This window comes from Bicyclus anynana, chromosome 21 (genome assembly GCF_947172395.1).
Source record: "Bicyclus anynana chromosome 21, ilBicAnyn1.1, whole genome shotgun sequence".
In the NCBI taxonomy this organism is placed as follows: domain Eukaryota; kingdom Metazoa; phylum Arthropoda; class Insecta; order Lepidoptera; family Nymphalidae; genus Bicyclus; species Bicyclus anynana.
Genome location: NC_069103.1, coordinates 7379918 through 7401094, shown reverse-complemented (window position 1 = coordinate 7401094; position 21177 = coordinate 7379918). Strand labels below are relative to the sequence as shown.

At 33.8% G+C, this 21177-nt stretch overlaps 1 protein-coding gene across 2 annotated transcripts in view; it reads right to left on the bottom strand.

Moving 5' to 3' along the window:
* The window catches only part of LOC112058346 (homeobox protein prospero), a 158302-nt gene that overhangs the window by 87548 nt on the left and 49577 nt on the right, over positions 1-21177 (bottom strand). For both annotated transcript variants that reach the window (XM_052888049.1, XM_052888050.1), the window contains exon 3: positions 4070-4129. The gene's annotated coding sequence lies outside the window, so the exon portion shown is untranslated. The remainder of the gene's footprint in view (positions 1-4069; positions 4130-21177) is intronic.

The following is a 21177-nucleotide window of genomic DNA, read 5'->3' as shown; positions in this document are numbered from 1 at the left end:
CACTCATTTCGGTCCTCTACTTTTCTTGCCCCATGCTTAACACGGTATTAAAGAGGAGGGGAAAGGCTAGTCATATTTTCAAGATATGACAAATATTTTTTTAATGCAAGTCACACCTTTATCAGTCATACGAAAAGGGTAGGTACGAGTAAAATGATTGTTTCTATAGTCACTATAAATAAAACCTGAATTTAAAAAAAAATATTAAAGTGTGCTAATTTGAAGAAAAATATGAATTAGATTCTTTTGGGTAAATAAAAAACTTCATACAGAATAAGAATATTTATAAGATTCTACCATTCACAAAAGACTTGTGCACTTTGGTCACGATAATGAGTTTACCTAATCTAATTAATAGTACATCTTATTATAGTAAAATGTAATGGATTGACGGATATATGGATGGATGATTGGTACTCAATAAAGCCCTAAAGACTTAACGGATGTCGATGTAATTTAGCACATAGATAGATTAAAGTCTGGAATAGCATGAACTTTTTTAGCCTGTTTTTCCTAGATTAAAGTCTGGTATAGCACAAAACGTTTTTAGGCTGTATTACCCACAGACATGGGATCTACACGAGAGAGATACGCAGAGCACTACTAGTGAATTTTTTGAAATTGTTTAATGGATATTTTTATATACAAAAATAAACGATATACTTGTACGTAAATAGGATGATATTTCGTACATTAAAACATATAAGAACTGTATTACATCATAGTTTTCCATGATGTAGCTCGACGGTGCAAAAGTACACAGGTGCAAAGTAATATCTGCACGAAAAAAAAAACTACTCTGTATGTAGCGAGAGGGTCAATAATATCTCTCTTAAGCATCGGTTAAAAACTCCTCCCGCACTTGGGGGGCATTATTTCAAAATGTACGTTAGGTGGGGGTGGGTAGACCGGGGTCAGTCGGCTGTTTGTCTATTGCCGCGTTTTCCCATTCACCGGGTGAATTTTCCGAAGCCCATTGCGCTTACCCCCTACTCCCCCTTTCAGCAGCCTCTCTGTATTTTTATTAAAGGAATTATACCGTCTGAATAAGTGCTTATATACTTATATTGATTAGTATGCAATCAGGAGTGAGTTGCGAAATGTTGGAATTATTTTTCATAGAAAATTTTGTAGAAATTATGTAAATAGCCGTTGATGTTAGTTTAGCTCTAATTCTATTCACTTCCGTTTAATACCTATTTTTTATACTTATCTTAGTGCTATATTTATAATTTCGAAAAAAAAAAAATTTAGCTTTACTTAGGTACTTATTATTTTTATTTCAACAAATAATCTAGGAACTATATAATAAACAATAAACTGGTTCGCTAAATTAGATCTACCAAGAGACAATTAGCCCGCAAACCTGCATTAGAGCAGTATGGTGGGTCTAAGCTCCATATCCCCTCTCCTATAAGAAGGGAGGTCTGGCCTTGTGGGCCGTTAAAATAGGCTGAGAATGAAATATGTTATATTACGTAATGTATTAAATTTTGCAATTAAAGAAGAGGCAAAAGGCATAATTAGACTTAACAGTTCTGAAATTAACTATATCATATCAATCAACGTATTATAAAAATAAGATAACAATATCCTAACTAAAACAACAAGATACCTACTACGTAGACGTAGGTAAAGCTCTAAACTGAATAAAAGTAAAGTCAAAATAATTTGTACCGAACTTCAACCTTTTCATACAGCGTTATTATGTCAATATCGATAACAAAATAGGTATTCTAAAAAGCATTTAGAAATTGGTTACTGACTAACACCTCCGAATACAAATAGATAAAGAAAATTCGCATTTCCTTTTGTATAATACCGGATCGGATTCACTCACGTAACGGCTATGCATGGGTATCTGATAACATTGCTTTTGGCGTTCGATATTCAAAACTGCGTTGTTCTTGATTAATGTTCCGCTTTATAGCTTTGTTTGTATTTCGAACACTGTGTTTAGAAATTATCTTTAGTCAATCGATTTTTGAATTTCGAACAGTCTGCCTTTAAAAGTTAGCTTTTAGAACGTTGATTATAATTTTCTGTGCTATTATGAATCTTTTTTTGACTCGGCCAAATATATTTACAGCTGTTTTCAATCAGGTACTAGATATAATATATAAATCTGAAGAGTTTGTTTGTTTGTTTGATTTAACGCGCTAATGTACCTACTGGTCCGATTTGAAAAATTCTTTCAGTGTTAGATAACCCATTTATCGAGGAAGGCTATAGGCTATATATTATCCGTATTCCTACGATAACGGAAACCACGCGAGTAAAACCGCGCAACGTCAGCTAGCTAGAATTTGCTTCTAAGTAACCTAACGATCGATTGCAGTTATCTACAATAGGTAGAATATCGAATATAAATCATGTTTAATCCGTAAATCATAAAACAAAATATATAAAAGAACGCAGCCGTAAATAGTAAGTAGACAGTACAGGCAGAATATAAAGAACACCTTTTTAGCACGGAGTTCCGCGAATAGTTTATAAAATTGAATTGTCAACCCTTTTATAACTTCGATGCAGGTCCGTCTGATCATTTGAAAATTCATGCGATGTCCACCCCTGTCAGCCGGCAGACAAAATACGGTTGTGCAAAATCCTGCCGGTTTTATTCCGGCGGCACTGGCGTGCATAAGATAGGGCTGGCACCTGTTATTTGCTTGTGAAATATATATTTATTTTTACGTGAATTTTTGCTTCTTTTTAGTTATTAGTTTACTAATAATAATATTTTTATTTCAGGCTTTACCTTTACCTTTTTAGACACATAATATTGTATTAAAGTATTTTTGAAATTCCTGAAAGTGGTGATAACAAAAACGGGAACCAAAGTTCGATTATGTAGTTTTACAAATCAATATTGATCGCTGTATGCCGATATTAATAAAATTTATTGAGTGTAATGTGCATTTATATAGATTTAAAATGTTCGAGTAATTGTAACGATTGTGCTTTTCTTTTATTTTTTTACTAAATATTTCATTTTTAATTTAGAGATTTTTCTCACATATATGTTATATCCAAAAAACATCTGCATCAATGTCCAAGAAAATGTTAAAAAAAGGATTATTAAAACATAAGCCAATTTTCAAGTGGTTAAGCATACCTCTGAGTCAGCTAGCTTAAAAAATAAATGATTTATTGAAATAAACTTTACGAACTTACTTTACGTGAAAAGGAACTAACAAAATTAATTTTCACCAAAACAAAGTGGCAGCCCTACTTGGTACATAGCAAATATGGACTGTAGATAGCTGTATAGCTTACAGGCGAGGCATGTGTTAAAACTAGATAGTGTTATGATAATAAATAACATTTTTCGCGAAAAACGTCATTTTTAGGGCACTAAATTAATGTGTATTTTTTTACTTGCTTTACGTATTACATGTATTTACACAATGAAATGTATTAGAAATTTTATATTTTGGAAAGTTGCTCTAAATGTACAAATTATATTTCAGTTGACATTTTTTTAATGTTATATTTTATTTATTTTAGAATTTAAACTATCGTGAGTGTTATTCATATTAACACATTAGATTATGAAACACGGCTAAAACTCACGTGAAATTACGTCGGAGTATGCCCGATCCAAACTGATAGTTTGGATCGTGCCGCGATGCAAGAACCAGCTCATGACTAAGGGCCCCGTATGGGTTCGAAATTAGTCGGGCTAATCTTATTATAATATCTTATTAAAATAAAAGTCGGGAAAATTACTCCGACGTAATTTCACGTGAGTTTTAGCCGTGTTTCATAATCAATTAATATTTTATTTAGTTTAATTGTAGTTATACTTTATTATTCATTCTTGATTTTTTTTGTAATATACTTATCTAACTACATTTGTTTCAAAATATTAAAGATATAATTTATATAGGTAACCATTTTGAAGGTCAATTATTCTCACGTTTCTGAAAAGCAAACGGCAGTACCCACGCGGCATACTATACAAGTCATGTACGTAGTGACCAACACACGATCAGTTATAGTCGTGGGTGCTACAGAAACGTGAGAATAATTGACCGTTTGTGGCTAGCATTAAATGTAAAATTCTTACCATTAATATGATTTTGAGATACTATCCAACGTGAAAAATGCCCGCGGCCTTTTGGTGGATCTGAAACAAAGATACGTATTATAAGTATTAGACAAAAGATTGAGGAGGTACGATTTCTAGCGCCTGTGGAATTTTATCGACACAAAGAACTAGTGTTGTGGTTCTTTGTATCGATAGAAGTTAGTCTTTCGTTAGTCAATAAACGAAACTCTTCTAAACAAATCAATCAATCAATCAATTTATTTATTTGCAGATACATGCATTATATATATATACAGGTGGTCGGTAGATGTAAATGTATTTTGCCAATTTGGCATGCAAATTATTTATTAAGTATTTAAAGATTCAAATGACAATTTCACCATTTAAAATTTACATCTTTACAATAATTTTATAAGTAAACGTTTTATAATTATATTACTAAAAATAGTGAGTGTGTACATTTTAAATATGTAATATTCAATTATAATAGGAAAAGATTAAACATGTGACAAATCAGCAGGGTTATTATGTAACTCGGTGTACCATTCAAGCAATCAGTCACTACATAGTTTTTCATCGTATTTCCGTTTTTGCAATTACCTAACTGTGTGTTTTCAACGAAATGACACAATAATTTTACGTAAAGTAACATTAGTCTAGTATTGGTAGTAGTAGGTACGTTATTTTAACGAAAAACTGATATTTACATTATTTTGTTGAAATAATCATGCCAGACGATTGTTAAAACAAAACATCATTGCCAGTTGATGTGAAATGGCGTAGTCAAGATAATTTCGTAGAAATAACTATATTAGATGATCATAAAAACGAAAATACGACGAAAATCGATGTAGTGACTCATTGGTTGAATGGTACACTGAGATACATAATAAGGTCGCAGAACTTATAGGATAAGCTATTGGGAATAGGTTATTTTGAACATACACCCGCGTGGAAGCCTTCTGCAAAGCGGAATATGCTATGCATTATTTGATGTTTTATCGTATCTCAAAGGTAATCAATCTCTTTGACATATAACAAAGTAACAGGCAGAGTTTTCTATGAAAACTGTAATAAAATAAACAATCAATAGTAATATTGATATATAATAATATTGATTGATTGATTTTTATTTTAATTAATAATATCTTGGCCAGGATTTTTTTAGACAATTTCGCAATACATTTTTAACATACCAAAAAAAAGCTTTCAATTGAACAGATGAGTGTTTATAATTCGGATCTTAGAGTAATCGTTGACATTAAGAACAGTGGCGTAGCTTGACTTGGAGGTGCCCTGTATCAAAATTAGTTGGGGGGCCAATAGAATAAAAAAAATAGGGGGTCAAATACCGCAAATCTCTTTAGCAGTACCTACTTTATGTTTTTTTTCTCCGGAATTCTCAAGATTAAGAGAGATAGGTGAATTGACACAGCTGATTCGGTGGTAGCTATCTATGCCTCTGATTAAGAAATTAATCAATCGTAAAGTAACTGCAACTTAATAATCCCATAAAAATATAAAATACTAAAATATACTTAAATAAACACACATCACCATCTAGCCCCAAAGTAAGCATACAGCGTAGCCTGAGTTATAGGTAGGTACTGAGATAGCCAACTTGATTATATAATTTATATACTACATATAATGTATAAATACACAGAGACACTTGATGAGTAATGTTTACCAACAAAGAAATTAGAAATGAAGGTAGAAAACGCATGTCATTTCATAACTTATTTATTTTAAATAGTGTATGGTTTGTTTATAAAATGTTATATAAAATATTTTAAACATATCTAATTGTTCTAAGCTTATTAATCAAATTTATTTTCATTAACTTAGACCAAGTTAATTATAATTATTATTAGGTGTGAAATGACTACTGAATTATACCCTCAGTTTTAATTTGTTTATTGGTAAACAGTACTCATATAGGCTTAATACACAAATATTTTCCAGTTATAGAAATTGAACCCAAGGCCGTGGATGCAGAAAGCAGAGACCATACCGCAAGAAAAAAAAAATAACTGTCAAAGAAGCACCGTTTAATATCGATTGTCGATTCGATCGCCATACGGGTGCACGATGCTTGTAAAAAACACTAGTCGCACGCGCTCTCACCGGGTGGTCCCGTACTCCGCACGTGGACCCGTATAGATGCTATCGATATCTAGTGACGTCTTATCGATAAGTGTTTTAAGGAAGAGTTATATTGTTTTGTCTAATATAGTAAAGGTTTTGGTGTTAGCTGTTGGGCGGTAAGGTTAGGCACGTGTTACTTGTTAGATACATATCCTCTTGTTTTTTCTGTTTTTTTTTATAGTAAAAAGGCTCGCGCTTCGTGCATTATGGGTAGCAATGATGAGGTGTAGTATTTATTACATAAAATTCAGTTTGCTACTTAATTTTACTTCATTATTATATCATAATGTTCAAAAATAATAACAAATATATCATCGACCATCCAAAGGCGCCGTGGTTTCACCCGCGGAGTTCCCGTTCCCGTGAGAATACGAGGATAAAATATAATCTATGACACTCACAAATAACGTGGCTATCTAGTGAAAAAAAATTTTCAAAATCAGTTCAGTGCATCTAGAGATTACTCCCTACAATACCGCAAACTTTGCCCCTTTATAATATTAGTATAGATTCCAAAATAACGAATTGTATTGTTAATAGAAAAAATCTTAATTTTGTAAATTTTTTGTATCTATACTAATATTATAAAGCTGAAGAGTTTGTTTGTTTGCTTGAACGCGCTAAGCTCAGGAACTACTGGTCCGATTTCAAAAATTCTTTCAGTGTTAGATAGCCCATTTATCGAGGAAGGCTATAAGCTATATATTATCCCCGTATTCCTACGGAAACGGGAACCACGTGGGTGAAACCGCGCGGCGTCAGCTAGTTTGTAATAAGTTGGCACTGAAAGCTATAGTTTCTTAATGTTAATTATTAATAAATTTATGTGAAGATATAAAATCAATTACAAGTAGTACGCAAAATGCGTCTAGCTATTCCCTCGCTTGCTGATTTCAAAGCCCCTTAATAAATCACTTTAGTAAAATGTTAGTAACATTTGTAAACATGTTAATAATTACGAACCTATAAAGATACATTAGAAGAGAGGCCAGGTGTTGGAGGCGTGTATTTATTGCCTCATTCAAGAGTCCAAATCGGTCATAATAGTGGTAGCCCTTAAAAACCGGAAGCGTTAAGTTAGGAACCGATTTATTAGTAGTTATTGTCAAACTTTGATAACGCATCTGCTGAAGCTTCTTACAAATAAGGTTGTTGTAATCTATACTTTAATATTGCAAAGAAGAAAAACATACTATACCTATTATATTTTCTAAACATTATTTGACTATATAAGAGGAAGTCTGAAGGTGGCGCCAGTGACAGAAAAATTGAGGAGTAAAGGTTAGCTTGGTATGGACATGTAATGCGTAGAGAGGAAAGTCATATTACTAGAAAAATGTTGAATGTGCAAGTGGAAGGTCATAAGAGGAGAGGAAGGCCAAAGAAGAGATGGTTGGATTGTGTGAAAGAGGACATGTGTGTAAAAGGAGTGGATGATGAGTTGACGAGTAATAGAGACGAATGGAAAAGATTGACATATTTTTCCGACCCCACTTAAGTGGGATAAGGGTAAGGAGATGATGATAATTTGAAATGTATACACATTTTAAATTAAAGAATGATGGAAAATTAATTGATTCTCGTCTGTACTTTTATACTAATACTAACAAACGCCCGCGACTGGCCCTCTCACAAAATCCATTCAGTGAACCTATACTAAACATAAACTACCTCCCTGCCAAATTTCATCTTTGTACATCAAGCGGTTTGTGAGATTTCATCACCAGAAACAGGTTAGTTTTTATGCGACATGATGCAGAAATAGTAAATCGCTTGTTGTCTGTAGGTACCTCTCTCTACACTATACTATAGAGAGAGATAAAGATTCAGAAAAAAATTGAAAATATATAACCTAAAAATACTCAAGCTGGGAATTGAATTAAAAACATCTCGATTATAAAGTAAAGCATTATCAACGTTTGTTAAAGTCGTATAAATACAAATATTATAAAGTTTAGTTTAGTTTACGTGTTATCCTTGGTACACTTTGGATTATCTTAAGTTGCACAAATGCAGAAAACTTTTGACTAGCAGGCAGATGTGTTAATTCGACCTTTATTGGTTTGGTTCGTAGCCAATAGGATTACAAGAATTGGTCTTTTGAAGTAATATGATCGACTTTACTGATCTTATTATATGTATTGTCTATTATGAATGTTATTTTGAAGTAGGCATGAATGGCGGTACTGTGATTTGTTTTAAAATTGCCTATTTTCAGTCTGACATCTTTTAACGAGAATATTGGCCATATTAATAACACAAAATTGAAAATTTTGAAAAATGCCCCGATAGTCATGATGTTATTAATAACAGTCTCGATCAAGTCATCAATATTCTATTTCATTGTGCTTTCATTTGAGACCCCACTCGGGTATATTTGCAGATTTTTTTATCTTTAATAAAAAAAAAATCGAAATTGAAATCGCTTCATCCGACTGACAGACATACAGACACTTCAAATTATAACACCCTTCCTCTTGCGTCGAGGGTTAAAAAAAAGAAATCAACAAATCCGTTTATACCATATATTCTATGCTTATAAGTATTTAAATAATAAAATGTTTGCTTAACAAATCGTCCTAGCATAGCTAGAAGATCTAAAAACTGTGACAACGAACTCCAAAGGCGGTGTCCTTTTATATTAATATTTATTTGCAATAATGCGGGCGGTACAAAGAAGTAGCCGTTCTTGCTTGCACAATAGACTGGAATTGGTTTACTTGGCCCAAATTACCACCATGCATAGTGTCCCGCATCCTTAGGACTGACACTCGAAATAAATAAAACCTTTTCGCAGAATACCGGATGCTGTTTCTTTATGTGTGTCAACTGAGATGTGGTGCTCTTGATTCTAAATTTGAATACAAATATCTTATTTTGTAAGTCAAATTGGGCTGGATGCATATTTATGAAATTGATCTCAAATCTTTCTTTATTATAGGGGTAGTATAGCTAAGATGCTAAAAGATGTATGTAAATTGCTCCCACCTTATAACGAAAACATTCTTTTGATAAAAAATGATATAAAGCTTTCAACCAATAAACGTCATACAATATTTTGATTCTTTTTAATGCACATTCTTTTGAAATCGTGACAAAATTACACGTTATCGAATTCCCGATGAACCCTTTACTTATCTCGTCACAGACAAGTATCAGGCCGCGACCTGTCAATATAAAAAGCTTGGTAAGGCCTCGCTCACACGCCCACTTGTAAGACGGGTGACGTCAACGGAAGTGACGTAAGGAGACCGTCTCACCGCGTCTTGAATGGGCCACGCACACCTTGACAACGCAGTCCCTACAACGTCTTGTGCGTGTGCGTGTGTGAATGAACGTACGCTGCGCGTTCACGTAGTGATTGTGTTGTGGAACACTGCTATTGAGATTGACGTGCGAGCGTCTAGTGGACAAACATTGCTCGCTAGATGCGACATCCGACTAATTGAACGACGCCAGTCACATCGACGGACGGGAAGCGAATTAAAAGTTTTAGTCGCCGCACGGAACTAGCGACTTCTAATGAGCAAACATACGAATCATTTACCGTCATAAAGTCTCGCTTGACCGCATCTAGAACAATTGGACTCGAAAAACTGTTCGTCATTTCCGAATTTTAATGAGCGTACACGTTACGATGAATGACAGGGGCATTGGACCTTGTGCCAAAACCATAATACACCGGTAACTTGCTCGCATTTTTTAATTTCAAACCGAGTTGCATTTTGAACTTTATTCGTTTGGTTAACAAGCCACAATTTCGAGCTGAAAATTGGTTCAGAATTTTCGAACAGTAACTATCGGTATGGAGTGCGTGCGAGGGGCGCGGGCAGGTGTGAGGCCAGATGTCTTGAACAAATTGCTATGCCATAAGGTACCGCGGTGTGGACACACCCTTACCTTTGTTGGGCGCTTGGCGTGTGCCAAGGTTTAATTTTATGCTTGATTACGAAGCGATCGGGGGACTACTAATTAATAGTTGCGAGATGAACGCTCCAGACTTCCAACTTTTGAAGTATCGGATGCATTGTTTTTAGTTCTGTAAATTTAAATAGCGAGGCAAAAAAATACTGAGATCATTAAAAGTTTAAAACGCAAGTACCAAGGTATATTTTACTAGGCATATTTTGTGATGATATTGTACAAGACATTTTTCGGAAACTAAGCTCGGAATGTTTCTACGTTTAGTTAGTTTTGAGCGATTTTCTGAGGGTGACACACAGTCAATTATATTGTCAATATTGACTATGTCTATCATATCATATCGTCTGAATACCCCGGGAAAATGACAATATTAGTTTTAACAAGCTTGACAAGCTGGATATTGTCAATAATATTGATATGGTCTTAATGACATACATCGCTGTAAATCAATTACACGTCATGGTTTTAATTCAAACTATAACATAAGCCTAAAATACAGTTTACAAATATGTAAGTATGTATGTAAAAGATGCGAACTCCATTGCACAGTCACTTAGAACCAATAAAGAATATTTTTTACCCATCTTACTGGTTACCTATGCAATCAACTGGTCTATATCCACGAACTGTTTAAATTGAAAAAAAAAACAAAGAATGCATTCTACTAGATAAAATATGAAACGCCTTAAAAGTCAAGAACAATACATAATCTTCGCCGCAATGTTTTGAGGCAGCTACTTGTTTAACGTTATATAAAAGAATCGCATTCGCGTCTACAAAAGCGAAATGGAAACAAAACTAGCATTTTATTCATTTCTATCTGTATATTGTCTTTTACCCTGTCCGGCCGGGGCAAGGTAATCAAAGGTGCACGACAAAGCCCGTCTATGGCTTTTTGAATCCTTTGCCCTCCTGCTTCAACTCTCAGTAATTGGCTTTCGACTTTTCGCTTGTTTTTCAGTTTGTGCTCCTCAACCGATAAGCGGTGTGCACAAATCGATTGTTTTGTTATTTGATTTCATGACATTGAAAAAATAAAATTAAAAATCATCATCATTATTAGCCGATGGACGTCCACTGCTTGCTGTAGGTACATAGACTGTCTCAGGCCGCCAGTATCTAGCAACTCACTGCAACCCGCTTGATGTCGGTCCATCTTGTGGGGGGGGGGGGCGACCAACACTGCGCTTTCCGCGGGTCGCCTTTCCAGCTCCTTGGGACTCCAACGTCCATCGGTTCTTCGAATTATGTACCATTTTGCCACTCCAACTTTGCGTCTGAGCTACGGTGACTTCGGTTCTTTTGGTAAAAATCATACATTGAGAAAACCAATGGAGTTTCATCGCTACGTTAACTTTAATACAATCCTTGAAGAATCATAATTAAAATTACTCAATTGATAATATTCGGTATAAGGATTCAAAAGTTCAAAAGGACAACCCACACATTATGATTATAGAGTTAAGAGGTAAGAAAAGATAGAGTTAGAGATAGGTAAAGGCTACATGCCCTTGCGTGTTGCTGAGTTAGGAGCTTGGCTCTCAATAAGATCTGATTTACTATGCAAGGAATATTCATTCATCTTGGCGTTACTGTACATGAAAATATTTTTGGAGAATTACAAATCAAATTCATTTATTGCAATTAGGTTTAGTTTACAAGCACTTTCGAAACGTCAGGTAACAATATTATCAGATAATGACAACAATAATGAATTAGTCAAAAACTTAAAATTAAAATTACGAGGGTTCCAATAGTGCCTTGGTCCGAGAAGAGCCCGCAACAAACTCAGCCAGGTTTTTTTCTTTTTCAATATTTATCAAACTGTAAGAGTTAATCTAAAGCAGCTAAATGATTTTTCCACTCATTCTTTGGTGTATTCGCTAGTTGTAAAACTTTGCAGCAACTTTCTAGCACCATGTTATTTATTTATATTTCAACTCACAACATTTAGATGTGTTATTTTATTACATTGATACTTATACTAAACCGATAGCAGTGCACCCTCAGGAACATCGATTGTTGCTAAGGACAGTGTATCGATCGGTCCTCCCCTGCGGTAGCCATCTTAGCTGCAGCTGCGCCGGCGCAGGGTCAAAGGTGGCGAGGGGCACGCGCAAGTAACCGTAAGCGTACTAGTGGGCGCTGAGTACCGAGACTGTAGGATTAGACGCCATGTTGGATCGATATTCGATTTTTGAACGCATGTTTACCCGACTACCCGCAACTGTTAAGTGGGATAGTGTATGAGCACACCCGACTGACGAAGTAGGATTATGGTTTTTACGTTATTATATAGTAGAGCAAATAGCTCACTTGATTTACGTATATCACAGTCCTTACCTTACGTCTGTCAATCTGAGACATAGAGTTGAAGTCTCAAGTGTTGTGAGCAGTCCTTACATTTCTCTCAATTATAGGAGAGGCATTTTATAATCTAAGAGACTGATGATCAGTCTCAGTGCATTTATAAAAGCAGTTATAATATCACAGGCTCGCACACTAATAGGTTTTTATTTTTATTTAATGTAATGTTTGTTTGTTTCATTTAATTCATTATTACGTTACAAACCGTTACAATTTTTTTATTAATTTTTATTTTATACAATTTATTTTGAGCAGTTTTTTGATTCACGAAACGAAATTCGGATTAATGACTGTAAAACTTGTTGTTTCTGTACACTTGATATTTCTGTAAAACTTTTAAAAATCTTCAACCATATTTTGTTTATTTGTACGAAATACACAATACACAATACAAGAAAGATATTTAGAGTGCGTTCAGTTTAAATCACAATTATTTACTATTTACTAATATTATAAAGCTGAACAGTTTGTTTTTGGTTGAACGCGCTTATCTCAGGAACTACTGCTCCGATTTCAACAATTTTTTCAGTGTTAGATAGCCCATTTATCGAGGAAGGCTATAAGCTATATATTATTCTTGTATACCTGCGGGAAAGGGAACCACACGGGTGAAACCGCGTGGCGTCAGCTAGTTATACTTATAAAACATAGCAAGCAAATAAGGAAACGCTTTCTACCGAGTGACCGCCGAAGCACCTGGGTTCTATTGTCTTAGGCGCCATGCCTTGAAAGCAGGACATTTGATACGCCCACAAAACACATTAATACCGGATCAAACAGCATGTGCATAGATATTATCTTCAAACACGTGCCTTTAGAGACAATCCAAGCAAAAACACACCCTATTTCGTTAGATTTATGTCTTAAAATCGATCGTACTTTATGAACACCTTAAGGGGTTCAAGAACCTTACAAGTTATAATGGCTGTTATTTTTAAATAACGACTCCATTGATAAGAAAATAAGATATGTTTTCGAATAGATTTTTTTACGTCGAGGAGCAAACGTAAAATCAGCTGTTTAGAGTATTTTTTCACTTGTAAAAGTTTGTATAGAATCAAAATGAGCTTTAATCCTTAGAAACAAGGTTGATTACGTATAAACTGAAATAATTTCTTATAGTGAGTCCAACAAATATCTTAAAGAAATGTTTATGAAATTTTCAAACTTAATTCTATGCTAATAGAATTCATTTTCAATTATTGTTATGAATGTTCAGTACACTAAGATTCAGGTATCACAAAAGATGTCTAGTGAAACCAGATGTGTAATTTTATTGAATGAAATGAATTGAAAAGGTTTTGCAAGGTGTACTTTTCAAATAGGAGATAATTTAAGATCAACTATCCGGTCTAATTACACTACTAAATATAAATTATAATTTTAAATTATATTACAACCTTGAAAGTTCTAACTGTGACTATGTATTTTAAGATAAATTCTACTAATAACTCAACAAAATCCTATTTTCTATTGAATCTGAAAGTTGCAAAAGATGAGTAGGTAATTATTTTTAGCATAAGACTACCATTGTAGTAAATTATTGCTTTATTACTTGGTCAATGTCTCTATTCGTTCCTAAAGCGCATTGGCAAGACTAGCTAGCCTATTCACTATTTTGGTCTTTATTATCAACCCATTAAAATAAACATCAAATCAATTGACAAAATGTTATCTACGTAATACGTAATTAATGATAAGTACCACCAGTAAGACATTTGATAAATAGAAGCTCAATTTTAAATATATGTCAACTAGCATATATCAAAGACAATGCATTAGCCTGTTGGATTGCCGTAAAAAAAGGATCTCTTTAAAGCACTTTGAGATCCCAACGTTCATCGGCTCGTCTATCTATGGTCCCGCTTTTGCTTCTTCAGCGCCGCGTCTTATTGAGCTATGTCGGTGAATTCAGTTCTGACAACGCAGAGACACTCCGAGATAGCTCAAAAGAGGCTGAGGCTCAAGAGAGGGGACCAAGGCGCGTTTGGAAGTCTCGTAACTTTAATATTAAGTTTTCTATCAATTATTATCACCATTATCTAAGAATATTATTACCTGGGGATTCGAAAGTGCTTGTAAACTACGTTCAATTGAAATAAATGAACTTTGACTTTGATAGCTCGTTCTCTTGTTATTTGAGTAACTCTGACTTCCTATTAAGGCTAGCGCCAGTCCATAAATATAAAAACTAAAAACAATTAAATGCATAATACAACTAAGAATTGCCAAAGTAACCTACAATAATCCACGAACAATAGAGGAAAGTAAATACAAAAACGCGTAAGAGCATTACAACATGGGGTAGTGGGACATGTGCGCACGCGCCGATCCAACAATCACAGTAATAATATCTAAAAAATAATAATAAATCCGGGTGAAGAATAAAGAAAAATCACCCCCCGGCTCCCTTTGCCTTTATCTTGCAAACAGACTTCAAAATGTTAAAGATAATAGGGGTGGTGGTCCCCCTGTGTAAGCGGCAGCGCACCTTTCGCGGGGGTTGCGCTGCGCGTACGAGTACGTAGGGAGAGGTGACGCGCATTCAATTGGCGGTTTATTTCAAATTTCGAATGCGTCTTGCTCTTGAGTTTACCGCTCATATACAAAAATTACCATTAATTTTATTATTTAATTTACAGGTTGGTTATAATTTATTCTGACACAGTAATATCGTGGCATCCTTACGTTGTGGATGTCATGATGTCACAGCAAAATCTGGAATGCCCTTCCGGAGTTTGTGTTTCCTGACTCTTATAATTTAAACAAGCAAGAGCAAGGCATCTTCTGGGTAAGCGCGCTCCAACTAAGACCGCATTAATGCCTTCCATCAGGCTTATTTCTTGTCAAGCACAAGCCTATATTGTGCCTAAGCCTATCAGAAAAATATGTATATATTTTTATTAGGTACGCCAGAAAAGAATTGATTTTTGTAATGTAATGTAAAATAGTAATGAAAATAGGTTACGTATGAACGTATGACGACTCTTTGATCAGAGATAGTATTGACATGCTGTCTCTATAGCTTAAAGAAAACTATGAAATCAATAACCAACTCGGAATTCGTATAGAATTGTTTACACGAGTAAATCTAGCATACTTGATTAACATGGTTTAGTGATAAACGAAAGTTGCCTTATATAAGATTCATTAATTTTCAAAATAATTAGGGCTAGTAAGGATGTATAGTAGGGTTATATCACAGAATACATATATAAAAGTTACTATAACTTGTTCAGTAAAAAAATATTTAGAAACAAATATAAAAAAAACGAAATTTATTTGTTTTTATAACCGTTTTGAAGTGATTTAATTATCCAAATAACAGACTATTAATTATAACCATTTAGATGTTAAATGTGAGCAGATCAACGTAACATAATATGTCAATAAAAAAAAACATTCATCTATCATACACAAAACATCTTTCCGATCGTATGCAGAAGCTAGAATCGCGTGCGCACGACAGATGCGAACGAAATTGCAAATGAAAAGCATCTTCATCTATTTCTATTGTATTTGTTCAATAGATGAATTGCGAATCTTTGGAGAAGCCTGATGTTTTTGTTCATTTATTTAAATAGACTATCCACTTTCGGCATATCAAGAGACCAGACGGACGCGATTGCAACAATTCTCTCAAAAATCTTTGTTCAAAAATGCAATTTTTTTTTTACTAGTGTACGCCGGCGATTTCGTCCGCGTGGAATTCAGTTTTTCACAAATCCCGCGGGAACCATGATTTTTTCCGAAATGAAAAGTAGTTTATTCGGAGTAAAATTTATTCCAAGTTTTAGCCAAGTCACTTTAGTAGCCGCTGCACAAAGAAGGAATAAACATACACATTTACACACAAACTTAGTGCGAGTGTGATTAGTGTGATGTGATAAACACACACAGTCCTTTATTTTTAATTTTTAACTCTGATATGTGTGTGTATGTCTGACCCCCACCAGGTGGACTGACGATATCAAGCGAGTCGCAGGATGCAGGCGAATCAGGATCGTGATGTTTGGAAGTCCCTACAAAAGGCATATGTCCTGCAGTGGATGTCCATGGGCCGATATGATGATGATGTTTTATAGATTACACAATCAAACAGGCTCAATTGACTTTATCATCCGAAACTTACCGAGTTTGCGAATAACCTGAGCATGGTTAAGTAATTAACATCATACCATTAGTGATATTTAGTGTTCCGTAACGTAGCAGTAAAATTAGGCGTAGGGGACGGGATTTATAAGTCGTTTTTATATAAGTAAAAAAAAATATTCGCTCAAATTCATCTTAATGTCCTTTTTTGTGATAAATCGAAACCCATGCGGGTTAAAGGCCTGCCATGTGCTAGCAAGGTGGTGGCAATCAAAGGAACTCTTTCTCTGAGAAAGGTGCGAATTTTGAAGTAGGTCAGCTTTTTTCACCATCTCATGATATTGAAAGACGACTACCTGAGACGTGGTATTGATCATTTTGGCAAATTGAGATTTAAGAATGGAGGAACATGAATTTCCTTATCTATCAAGATTGTATTGTGTAAGTAACGTTTATAGTATTCCAAAATTATGGTAGATTTTTTTTAATACAGACTATAAATACTTAATAATCTTTTTAACCGACTTCAAAGACTTCTTTCAGTTATTTTGATTTTAACACAAATTTACTAAACTGATTTAAATTTATGTCTGTCAGTCTGTCTGTTAGCCCGGATTAATCTCTAGAACGGCTGAACTGAATTCACTAGGATTTTCACTGTACTACTATATGTACCATGTAGCCTACACATTACTATCATATTTACTTATGCCAGTTTGCAGTCAATGGCTAACTTGTAAAGAATAAATGTAGATATTTAGATTTTTATTACTAATCCTCCTGATCCTGGCACTGATAAAATCTTTGAATGTTCTTCCAGCATCCATTTTTTCCCATCTATAACATGAGTATCTTAAAATTTTGAATGAATAACAACCAGTGATACGTTTGTTATAATTTTACATTTTAGCAAAAAAAACATAACGTGCCCTTATCAAATTATGTGTTTCGATAAAATACATGTAAGAGTTGCTTTTTGTAAAATTTTGCAGTCCATTCACACATATTTATTATTAGGAATCTACATATAACTGTTTAAAATTCATAAGTCTCTTTAATCGGTCCATTGCAATATCAAGGGCGATCACTATTTATGTCAGTATGCCACAATCGGCATGCTATTATGATCGATAATCAAAATTGCACAGACCCTTCCGATGGCTTGTCATTCAAAATACAACTTTACACCACATCCAATATAGACTAATTTTATTTGCAATGTAGAGCAAGTATTTAACTATATCCGTCCAGTTATGTAATGATGCATCTAAATTAAACTCTATTCATATTGTAATAAGATGTAGTTGAAGGTCAAGTTATATTGGTCAACTATAATGTTCCCATAGCCATCTGTTTGCATAGTCTTGAGGGTTGCAAAGCGTGACATTTGCTGTTACCCTTAAACGACCGTTGAAGGTTTTCTAATTGGACGTTTTGGTTGCAAAATAAATAAGTAGTTCCTAATTATTTTTTGAAGCTGGATCACGAGTTTTTAATGATCAAAGCTCACTTTTTCCTCTAAATTAGCAGAATTTGCATCACCTTTCTAAACTGTAAGTTTAAGCGACTTTTATGTCGAAAATACTTATGTTAATTTTATTTTATTAAGCTTAAAATAAATAAATTTATTATTAAGTTATGCCATATCAGAATAAAATTATAAACACCAAAGTTAAGTGTGTAAGTTAGTCTATCATGCAAAAACTGAGCAATTTTGATAAGGCACAGGGCGTTTTGGGTTTCAGATATGTAATAGCATAATGGCTATTTTTTATTTTTGAAAACTAAAGAGTTCTCGCGGGGTTGTAAAAGTTCTATACTTATATTCTAAGTTCAAGCAGTAGAAACTGCTGGCATCAGCTAATCTTAATAAATTACAAGTTAAAGACATAAAACTACTCTCAAGTAAGTACGATTTTAACTTAAGTTTCCCTACAAGTATATGTTCTTAAATAAGCTAAACTAAGCAAGGCTTAAAGCATAGATGTTTCAACAAAAATCGCGGAAAGAAATTATTAACCAATAGAGTAACACAAATCACATCTCCCCTTTCAATATAACTGCATACATTTAATAATCTACCGTACAAGTCACGAGCTATCAGCGATTCTTGTTCCACGCTTTGTTGAAATCGCTTCCTTTTATTAGATAGGTGCTTTAAAAATATGTAAATATTAAATATTTTTATGCACAGTAAAACCACTTGTGGTTTATGTTGCACTATGGTTAGACTTAATTTCAATACGTATTTTCTAGAATAAAGTAAGAAAGACTAAGATTTACTATAGTTAACATTTGTGTTTTGCAACCCAGGTTTTTTTCCAGTGCTAGCTCAAGTCGCCACTTTAATTATAACCTAACACAATTATATTGTATAAAATATAATAATGTGGAGAAAATTTAATAAAATTTAATTTAATATCATTTAATGCGCGTAAATTATTTAGATTTTTATTTTTTTTGTGAATATTTTCAACAGTTATGTTAATTTTCATAATATGAATTTGTTTTACACTGAGATACAATTACTATTAATTAAGTCTTGTAGATGTAAGGGTCCAATTCTAAATAGACCCTCAAGTTTTTGCGTGTACATGTACTACAAGTATCTTTAGGATTATCGGTTTTGCAGTAAAAACCGCGAAACAATAATACAACAAACATAACAAAAACATACTTTCGCGATTATATCAACGAAAGGAAACAATATACGCTTATCCCGTAACTTGAACCACAACACAGCTCACACAAGACAGGAAGCAGTGAGTATACAAGCCCTCCACAAAAGAGATGAGCGGAAAACATATAATTACGCTATCACATAACGGAACTAGGCGCAGATACGACGCGATACAAGAAAAGAACGGCACGTGATTCAACTTGTTGTTTCCTTTACTTATTCAATGGTTTTTGATACACCAGGTTAGTGTCGTATGTCATGTTTGGTAATTTAGATCAGCTTTTTACGTTCTTTATTCATATTAAAATTACTAGCACCTGAATCACTTGTTGTTTCCTTTACTTATTCAATGGTTTTTAATACATCAGGTTAGTATCATATGTCATGTTTGGTAATTTAGATCGGCTTTTTACTTTTTTTTTGTTCATATTAAAATTACTAGCACCTGATTCACTTGTTGTTTCCTTTACTTATTCAATGTAATACATCAGGTTAGTGTCGTATTTACTGTTTGGTAATTGAGGTCAGCTTTTTACGTTTTTTATTCATATTAAAATTATAATTATTAGCATCTGATTCACTTGTTGTTTTCTTTACTTGTTCAATGGTTTTTAAGTTAGAGTCGTATGTCATGTTTGGTAATTTAAATCAGCTTTTTACGTTTTTTATTCATATTAAAATTACTAGCACCTGAATCATTTGCTGTTTCCTTTACGTATTCAATGGTTTTTAATACATCAGGTTAGTGTCGTATGTCATGTTTGGTAATTTAGATCAGCTTTTTACGTTTTTTATTCATTTTGTAATTACTAGCACCTAAACTTGTTGTGTTCTTTACTTATTCAATGGTTTTAAATACATCAGGTTAGTATCATATGTCATGTTTGGTAATTTAGATTTTCTTTTTAAATTTTTCATTCATTTTGAAATTAAAAGCACTTAACTCATTTGTTGTTTCCGTAACGTCTCCTCTCAGAGATGGGAAGGGTTAGGCTAATAGTCCACTGGCGGGTCCAATGCAGATTGGCAGGCTTGGCATACGTGGAGAATTAAGAAAATTCTTAGGTAGGTATGCAGTTTCATCGTTTGAGAGACGTGATATTTAATTTCTTATATTCAGATAAATAAACATAAGCATTTAAACAATCATACGAACTCTTTTAATACTTTAGGTTTATACACGCAAATTATTCACAAGACTAACATAGGAAGGTGGGAATATTCTACTGTGACAGTAATTTCATGTAACCAACAAGTTGCTTTTATAACATTTCCGGAGGGTGCTTTGTTATGGCCAATAAAATTATTACACCTGTTAAGAGTAGGGTTAGCATATATTTTTACATAATTTATTTTTGCATTTGATTTCCCAAGATAAAAAATAATATGGTTAAATTGATTTCTAATAGTTTTGATAATTATATTATTATTAAACTGTACTTATTGGATGAAGCTTGTACATACATCATCGTAATGATTTTAAACTTATTTCGTGGTTGTTCATTATGAATGTTGTTTAAATGTGTACATACCTGAAGATGGTTTCAAACTAGCCAGCGAGTGGAACCCGGTGGTAGAATTGTGCAAACCAAGAGAGCGCCGCGATACGCATAATAACAAAAGCGATGTCGTAAGTGTGGTTTGCCTAAACAGCCAAAAACGCGAGGTTGTTGAAAAAAGAAAAAGAACAAGAAAGAGGGTAGATCGATTCTGCCCCTAACAGCTGACTTCACTTCTCATCTCGCAACTTCAGTCCCGTCGTGACCACGATCCATGCAACTGGGTCGAAATATCGACAATAAAAATCTCGTCGTTTTATCGTGGTATGTACCCGTTTAAATAACATACATCATCGTATTATCATATTAATCTTCATCTCGTATTTTCATATTTTATTTTTTTAATTATATTTAAT